Source organism: Hirundo rustica, chromosome 3 (genome assembly GCF_015227805.2).
Source record: "Hirundo rustica isolate bHirRus1 chromosome 3, bHirRus1.pri.v3, whole genome shotgun sequence".
Lineage (NCBI taxonomy): Eukaryota > Metazoa > Chordata > Aves > Passeriformes > Hirundinidae > Hirundo > Hirundo rustica.
The window spans coordinates 86,390,911-86,399,208 of NC_053452.1; positions in this window are offsets into that span (position 1 = coordinate 86,390,911).

Here is an 8,298-nt window from a genome sequence, read left to right on the forward strand (position 1 = left end):
CAAGTTCACATTGACCCAAAAAGGCACCAGCAACCTCAGCAGCACTACACACAGAATCTCAGGGATGTCAGAAGGAATAGTAAGTGGCTACTGTGGTTAATGCACCTCAGCTGTTCTTAGGAATATGATGTAATAAATTGCTGGCACTTGACAAAGTCATTATCCTCTATAAGTTCTTCTGTCACTCATAACTAGAGTCGCTGGGCACCTTCCAACTGTGCATTAAGCACTGTGACTACCATCTGCTCAATATGACTTCTGTCTAAGCCAGCCCTTGGTCCCATGCTCTATATTCCTTTCCTATAAAAACTGACTTGTTTTCAAAAATATGCATGGGCTCTTATGTTGCCTAGAAGCAAAAGACAGAAACACGCAGCCAAGAAAAAACAAATCTTCAATGAAAGCTTTCAGATCCACAAAAATGGCTACCTGCACATGTGATAAAGGTTTTCTACAATTTTAATAAGGTTAATTAATTAATATATCTAGCAGGTACATCCAATAGATCAGTTACCCAAGTAACCCATCCTTGAGTTAGCCCCTTGGAGTTGGTCCAGGGGCTTCCTTGCCCTATTATGTCTCTTAAATTCTGGTGGAGAACCAGATACTCCTGTCAGAAATTCTCTTCCTAAAAAGAAGACTAAACAGAATTTCAATAAGGTGTTAGAGTTAACTTCTTATTCTAAAATGTGAGAAATGGCAAGAAAAGTACTAGAAACCATACAACTGTAAATTAAAAATGTACAAAGCGACAAATATGTGAAAAAGCTAAAAATATTCATGCATCAGTTATACCTTTCCAGTTCATGTGGGGCTGGGAATATATATATATATATATATATATATATATATATATATATATACACACACCTGTGCCTTACATATGAATTGATGGCATTTGATAATTTTCAGGCTGTAATTTGCTCCACAGTTCAAACTATTTCAGCTCGGGCAAAGCACTGGTCCAGGCATTCAGAGCTATATGCTTTTCTTCCAGGTAGCTGACCAACACTCTGTAAAGGTATGTGATTGCCTCACCTGATCTGGACAGCAGGTAGACCTCTTATAGGACAGCATTCCTCTCTCTCATAAGGGGGAATGGTAGGTCAGAGATATAGTAGACCTTATTTTCAAAGAAGCTTGAGAGCTAGGGATGGAAGAGTTTTCCTCTTTCTTTAGTCCTTTCAGTCATCTTTTTTAGCTAAAACCGGGTGAGACAGTTGCAGATGATGTAAGAGGTTGCTGGTGTTGCACAGGGCTGCCTAATTTTTTAATATGCTTACATGTCTCCTGACCTGTGTGAATATTGAGAAACTACCCTTTATAAGGGTTTAAATATTTAACAGCTATTATAAATGTAGTTGCAAGATGCTGAACTTAGGGGGGATACCAACAGCAGGACAGGAAGCTGCGTGCCCTGCTGTGCACTGCTGCTGGAAATGAGCCTCTAATCCAAATGGCTGTGACCTGGATATCAAAGAAAGAAAATTAGAGGTTTGTTGCCAAGAAACTGGGTGTCCTTGGCATCTATCAAAGCAGAAGCAGTTTTAATTATCTAATTAAAGTGGGGCAGCCCGTTATTTTATAACTTTTAGAAAGCCAGTTATGGATGTTGTCCTGTTGCTTTCTTAGTACTCTTTAGAAAGGGTCCCTGATATGCACAGATAGCTGTGATGGGTCTAAATATCAAAGCAAAGATGTTAACAGAAGCACCAGGGTGGTGACCATTGACTTTATTCACATATTGTTAGTTCTGTGTAGGTTTTGCTTCATAATCTTTTCAAGTTACAAGTAATCAAAACCTGTTTTGTAGGACACCAGCGTTTGGAAACATTTTTTTTCAGTGCTCTATTTTGTCCTACATTTTAGTTCTTTGTCTCTGGGGTGGTTTTCATTGACTTTGAAATCTAACTTGGCGAAGTTTAATGGCACTCACTGTTGTGCTTGTTTCTCTTCTGGTCTGCTTTTCCTTTGATATGCTCTGATAAATATTTGCTGTGGGACAGATTTCAATCTCAGTTACGTCAGTATAAATGAAAAGCAAAAAGCACAGTCACTGAAGTCTGTGATTATGCTAAAGGAAGTGAAATCAGACATGGGCTCTCCTGTCCGAAGTCAGTAGCTCTGTATTGAAACAGCCTTTGCTAATGAGGGAGAGAATAGTGAGGACAGAGAGCCTGCTGTGGGGAGTCACTGCCTGAAACAGGACTCTGGTCTCTGGCAGTTTCAGGGTAAAGACGATGCCTAGGGAAATGGTGAAATATGCATACTGGGAAATAAAAAGTGTCAAATGATTCACATGAAAGAACCTTAAGAGCATGCAGGGCGAGCAAAGAGTCATTTTGTTTTAGATGTGTAAACCACAAAGGACGAGAATCTTATTTTCCTTTCCACTGCACTCCTTACACTTGGTTTATTGGGGGCATGTAGATACCCTGCAACCTCTGTGTAATTAAGTTTTGCCAGACCTGGTCACATGTGCTATAATTTCAATTCTTTTTTAAATTTTCATTTTATAAATTCTTGCCTTTTGGCCTTTAAATTGGTTGAAACGAGGCTGTTTTCTTGTGGTTCTTCCCTAAGTTCTTTTCCGCTGAGGACAAGGATGGGTTATGATGCGGTCTGCGTGGGTTTTAGCCCTCCATCCCTGCACTTTTGACCCTTTCCTGCTAGGGCTTTACTACAACTTAAGCTATGTAAATGCATGGTAGCATGCAGCTTATTAAATACTCAGCCTCTTCCAGACTTAATGGCTCTGCCGGGTCCTGCCTGCTTAGTGGCATAGCAGGCTGTGTGCTTAGCAACCCCAGCTGCTGTGAGTGCATTGCCCCCATGCACTGCCTTCCCCGCTGCCTCACCGCTCAATATAGCTAATATTTCCAGCTTTTTCTGGAACAAAACCTTGCCTAGGTTCGGCCATAACTACAGCCCGCCAGCCACAGCCTGTGTATTTTAACAGTATCATGAGGGCTGACTATGACAAGAGACAAAACCCTGGGCTGTTAGAGGTGCTCGACCCCCTTCTGCAAGTAGTTATGGCTGTAAAACCAATGTACATACCAGTAAATGTAGACCCAATTGTTTTAGCACTTGCTTTTGCTTAGAAATTTCAAAATTTAAAAAACTCATAATTTCAAGAACAATTCATACACCACTGCTCTTTTGGGCTGGAAAAGTGCACAGTTTGCTAGGATATGACTGCTCTTGTCCTGTCTAGGTGGAAGTCATTTCCTGCATGGAAGAGAGATACAGCAAATAAATCTCTTCATCCCTGCATTACAGAAGGTAATCTGTGGTGTCATTGGTTGGTTAATTTCTTCATTTGTTTTGTTAGTTTTATTTCTTAAAAGCTGAAGAAGGTTATTGTGACTTGACTTACCTTTTATTTTACCTCAGCTAACCGCTCTGAGATCCTCAGACACAGCTCATCTAAGCCTCTATTAAGATGATCACTCAGAAATTACTGTATTGTGGGAAATGAGTAGCAGATTTTCAAGTGTTTTAACTCGGGAGAAATCACAACTATTTTCTGGTTTTAATGCCTAAATAAACAGGCCACAGGTCCTTCTCTGTGTTATTTCTGCATTAAGCAAATAACTTCTGTTGAGGTGTGGTCTACTCTGGCCATGGTCATAATGAAAATAAGGATGCTCTCTGGGAGAAAACATCTGAAAAAGGAGTGAGGAAAAGATGGCATTATGCCAGATAGCATTGTACCTTTTGAGCTGCCACCAGGCTGTGCTTCAAGCTTCTATGGGGCAAGGGCATCTGCTAGAAAACAGACCCGCATTTTCAAATCCAAAGATACTTGGAATTGTCCCAGAGACAAACCTCCACAAGTCCTGCATGTAATGGTAACATTTATATAACAATTCAGTTCTTCAAAGAAGTATATAGAAGCTGTGAACTGATCTGCCCAGCAATTCAGTTGAGTTTATTATATTTGAACTGTTTTATCTCTGGCGACCATGCAGGGAGATTAAGCAACTACTCTAGAGCTACCAAATGCATCTGAGGTAAGGCCAAGATTAGAATATTGATTTCTGGCTTCCTGAGTCCCAGGCCGAGTTCACTACATTATGTTGTCTTTACAGATAACATTTAGACAAATAGATCTTGACATAGCAAAAGCTCAGTAGCCTCTCAGTAAATTGAGCAGGGCTTTAGCTGTTCATGCCTCACACTTGGTGCCAGTAATGTCAGTAGCTATTGTATATTTACAGTGAAGCCCACTTGTATCCTGAGGCATACTAAACTTCTTTTTTTTCTCTGAGTAGAAATAAGCCTAATTATGATATATTTTCCTCATGTCAGATTGAGATTTGCACAAAAAAATTAAAAGAAATTTTGCTTCAGTCCCCTTTACAAAAATGTGGGTTTTTCAGTCCATACAAGGGTAGCTTGAGTAAGAAGTCAGAAAGATGGGAAAAAGTCCTACAAACCCGAAGCTGAAATCCAAGTACTTTTGAAATCACCACATACCAAGGATACTCAGTTCCTGATATCCAAATGCCAAAGGAAAGGCATGCACTTGAAAGCTGAAATAAATTCTACACAGAGAATAACACAGGTATATTTGTATTAGAAAATTTGTCTCTGGGTATCCACAGAGGTGTAAGAATATTGCCAACACTACAACCCAGGAAACTTTCAAACTATGCCTGAGCTTCCTGAGGTGTAGGCCAGAACCTTTTTTCCATTTCTAAACTCCAGATAACCCATCTGCAGCTATCAAAGGACCCTGCTTAGTCTCACAAAGCCTACTTGAGGTCTGACAATCCTACAAAAGCTGTACTGGTGTTTCAAATGCATCAAGTTGTCTAATAGTCTTCTCCACCCTTCTTTGTTACTTGATGCAGCAGCACTATGTCATTTGTCAGAGTACCAAAAACTGGAGACATGCTGAATATGTGAATACCAAGGAAGTGGTTTCCTTAGCAATAACGGGCATGTGAAAGTCAAAACTTCCTTTCCTCCTCATGTGACCTTTTTCAAAGCAATTCAGCCTGGGGACAATAGGAGTGAATTCCAAACACCCACAGTGTTCCTGCATGGCTCGGCAACGATCCACTAAATGGCAAATTTATCTTACCTATTTATTAAGGTAAAATTATATTTCTCTTTAGATGTTCTTCTCTAGGGACTCTGTGTATTTACATGTACAGGGAAGTGTTTCCTGAAAGCAGAATTACCTAACGCCACATAAACAAATATACAGAATATAAGTAATTTTCTTGCCATTGTGGGCCAAAACTTTTATTATGCATAAAATCCAAAGTCATTTTGGTTGTCCAGAAATAAGAGCATGACAATTCTTACCAGCTTGTGTTAATAGCTGGACTTCCCTGATGACACCTTGCCCATTTCATTTAAGGTGAAAATCAACACTCCTAAGGCAAAAAAAAAAAAAAAAAAAAAAGAGAGAGAGAGAAAAGGAAATGATTTCTGAAGGCAAATAAGAGGGAGATGACATTCATCTCACCCATCCTGCACACAAGAGCAATATCAGTCCTCTGTTGCTATTCTTATCCTATTTAGTACAGCCTTTTCTCATCCCTAAGGAGACAGCAGTGATAGCCAGAAGTGCTTGCACAGAGCTGCCTGTCCAAGAATCCTGAAGTATTTTCTAAAAGTAGCAACTAAATTTAAACCTGAGCTGTCTATTGAGTTAAGGAACTATTCTCCCACTTTTTTTGAGCTGGGGACGTAATACAGCATGTAGTTGTCTGAAGGTCAGATAAAATTCCTGGAGCTGGAAATGGTCACTCAGCATACTTTCTGTATTATAATGTGTGACAGACTGTCTTGGATTTCAGAAATTCAAGGAAAGTTCTGGTATTACAGTTCTCCCCAGATTTGGTGTTGCTGGACCACCCATACACATCCTGCTGCCTTGCTGCCCACTGATGGTGTCTGTATTCAAGTCCCTGGTGATTCACCAAGACAAGGGTTTAGGCCTCAAGGACCACTGATTGCCATCTCGCTTTTAGTCATACATGCTGTGGTTTCCTTGGGTTTTCCCCACCACTTTCAGCCTTTAGTTTTAAACTCTAGAGCGTAAGTTTTCAAAAATGAACAATGCAACGTGAATAGCTGAGTCTGGAGCTGGTCCCGCCAGGCAGGAGAAGAAACTTGACAGGAGACAGTTCCTCTGCAGTTTTCTGTGAATCTGAGAAAGAGATGTGCTGTGGATTTGGAGCCTTAATGTCTGGAGGAAAATAGGCAAGCCATCTGCTCCCACAGGTGCTGGCGCATCGGTGCTTTGTGCCGGTTCCTCCAAGGCAAAACGTATTGTCTAGCCAAGCATTCATGTCCAACAGAGTGTGTAAGTACCTGCGGTGAGTTGTTGTATGAAATCCCAATCCACCCTTGGCAAAACATCATACCAAGTATGTTCGTGCTTAATGCCAGGAGCTATTCAACTGCTCTGCAGTGTTTCTGTGGTTTCGGAAGGTGGACTGTCATGAGGATGCTAGAGGAAGGATGCAAATGGACTGCTCTCTGTACATGGCAGCAGCTTCTGCCACTGAGTCAGAGCCCAAGGGGGTGACATTCAAACCAATTTTTGATAGCACCCTCACAGCCAAAGCCAGACACGATCGGAAACAGGGGCAGCTGAAGCAAAACAAACACAACTGTGGTGAACAACTGTAGTGAGCCTTTCTGGATGTAGGACACCTGTTCCGCACAGGGAACAAAGAGCAGGAAAACCAGGCCTGTGCTTCCCATGGGGGAGCAAGCGAGTAGCAGCTGGGTCATGGCTCTGATGGCACCATGGAGGTGGTGCAGCATGGAGGTGGGCTTTCTGCCATAGGAGGCTTAGCAAGTGATGCCATAAGCCCAAAGTACCACATTACTCAGGCTGGGTGAAGTAGGTACACACTTGGATCAGCAGTGGTGGTGAAACCAAAGACAACTGACTGCTCCCAGACAGTGCCTTGATGTAAGAAAGGAGTACTCAGAAAAAGGCTCCTGCATTTTTTTTTTTTCTGGTGTGGCAGAAAAGGGTCAGAAAGAGGTGTAATAGAAGCCCAGAAAATGCTCTCTAGGAGAGGAAAGGTGCCTACGAGCCCCCCCCCCAAAAAGTAACTACATAGGCTGGGTGAAAGTTGAGCTAAGCAGTTCCTTGGTGCCACAGTAACACCTGGTGAACTACTGCACTACCAAAGTGCTGACTTTAACACGTTACTGTCAAAACGAGTAGCTCAGGAGTTATTCAACTGTCTCCATGTTGCTGTTCTGGTGCAGTGCTTCCCAATCTGCTGTCACCTTGGCCAGGGGTTAAGGACTGTCCCTGTCTCTGTGAAACTGAAAAGGCACGGTGAGATTCTGGGATGAAGACGGGCACGGTGAGGTTGTGGGGGGCACAGGGTTCCTGGGAGCCCTGGGAGAACACGGCACTCAGGAAGGGTGCTCCCCTCCCAGCAGAGGCACAGCGGAGCAGAGGTCTCTCCGGACCCCAGCCTGATCCACACTGGAGGATGTTTCTCTGGGAGTTTAGAGAGGTGCAGATCAGCAAAGGGAAAAAGCGGCGTTGGCCAACACTTCGCCTTCCTCAGACAGCACTAGCCCACCACTATCCATGTGTCTTTCTACCAGCACATGAAGAATCCAAATGAAAGTCAAAGGCTAGGAGTCTGCCAGTGGGGAGGGAAGCAGTGCTGCACATTAACCACCCCAGGTTACAGGAAGAAGCACAGACTGCTGCGAAAACAGAACAGCAGCAAAAAAAAATGTGAAAGACCAGAGAGGTGTGCCTGGGGCCTGGGGGAGACTGGCACCAAGCTGCCTATGTCCGGTTACAGAGTAACCTGCTGGGGCTTGGGGAATTGTTTTCCTATCAAGGACAAATTTGAACATACAGGCTCAGTGGAATTGTAATTACCCAACATAGAGCAGACTGTAAGATGTTTGTCTCAGGCACTATTTACTGCAATCCCATAGAAATGTCACAGGGTGATACTCTCAGCTACATTCATTAATAGGGTTTTCTTCATTTCTTTGTTCATGTTAAGACACGCTCTATTTCTCTTAATGTGTCATTCAGCTCGATAAATTTAGTTGAAAAATTACTCAACCAATGTTTAAGCAAAGATTCTTTCAAAGTTTTTGTCCCTTTTGGAGAAAATCTGGCCAAATACCATTCCGCTGCTTTGTAGGAGAATAATACAACCAGGATATGCCAGCTCCTCCTGTGTAATCCGGTTATGTTTTTTCCCTTAGTTTTTGCATGCTTCAGTTTTATGATTGCTCCCACAGATCATAATAAACCAAGATATAAAGAAAATATATTCAGCA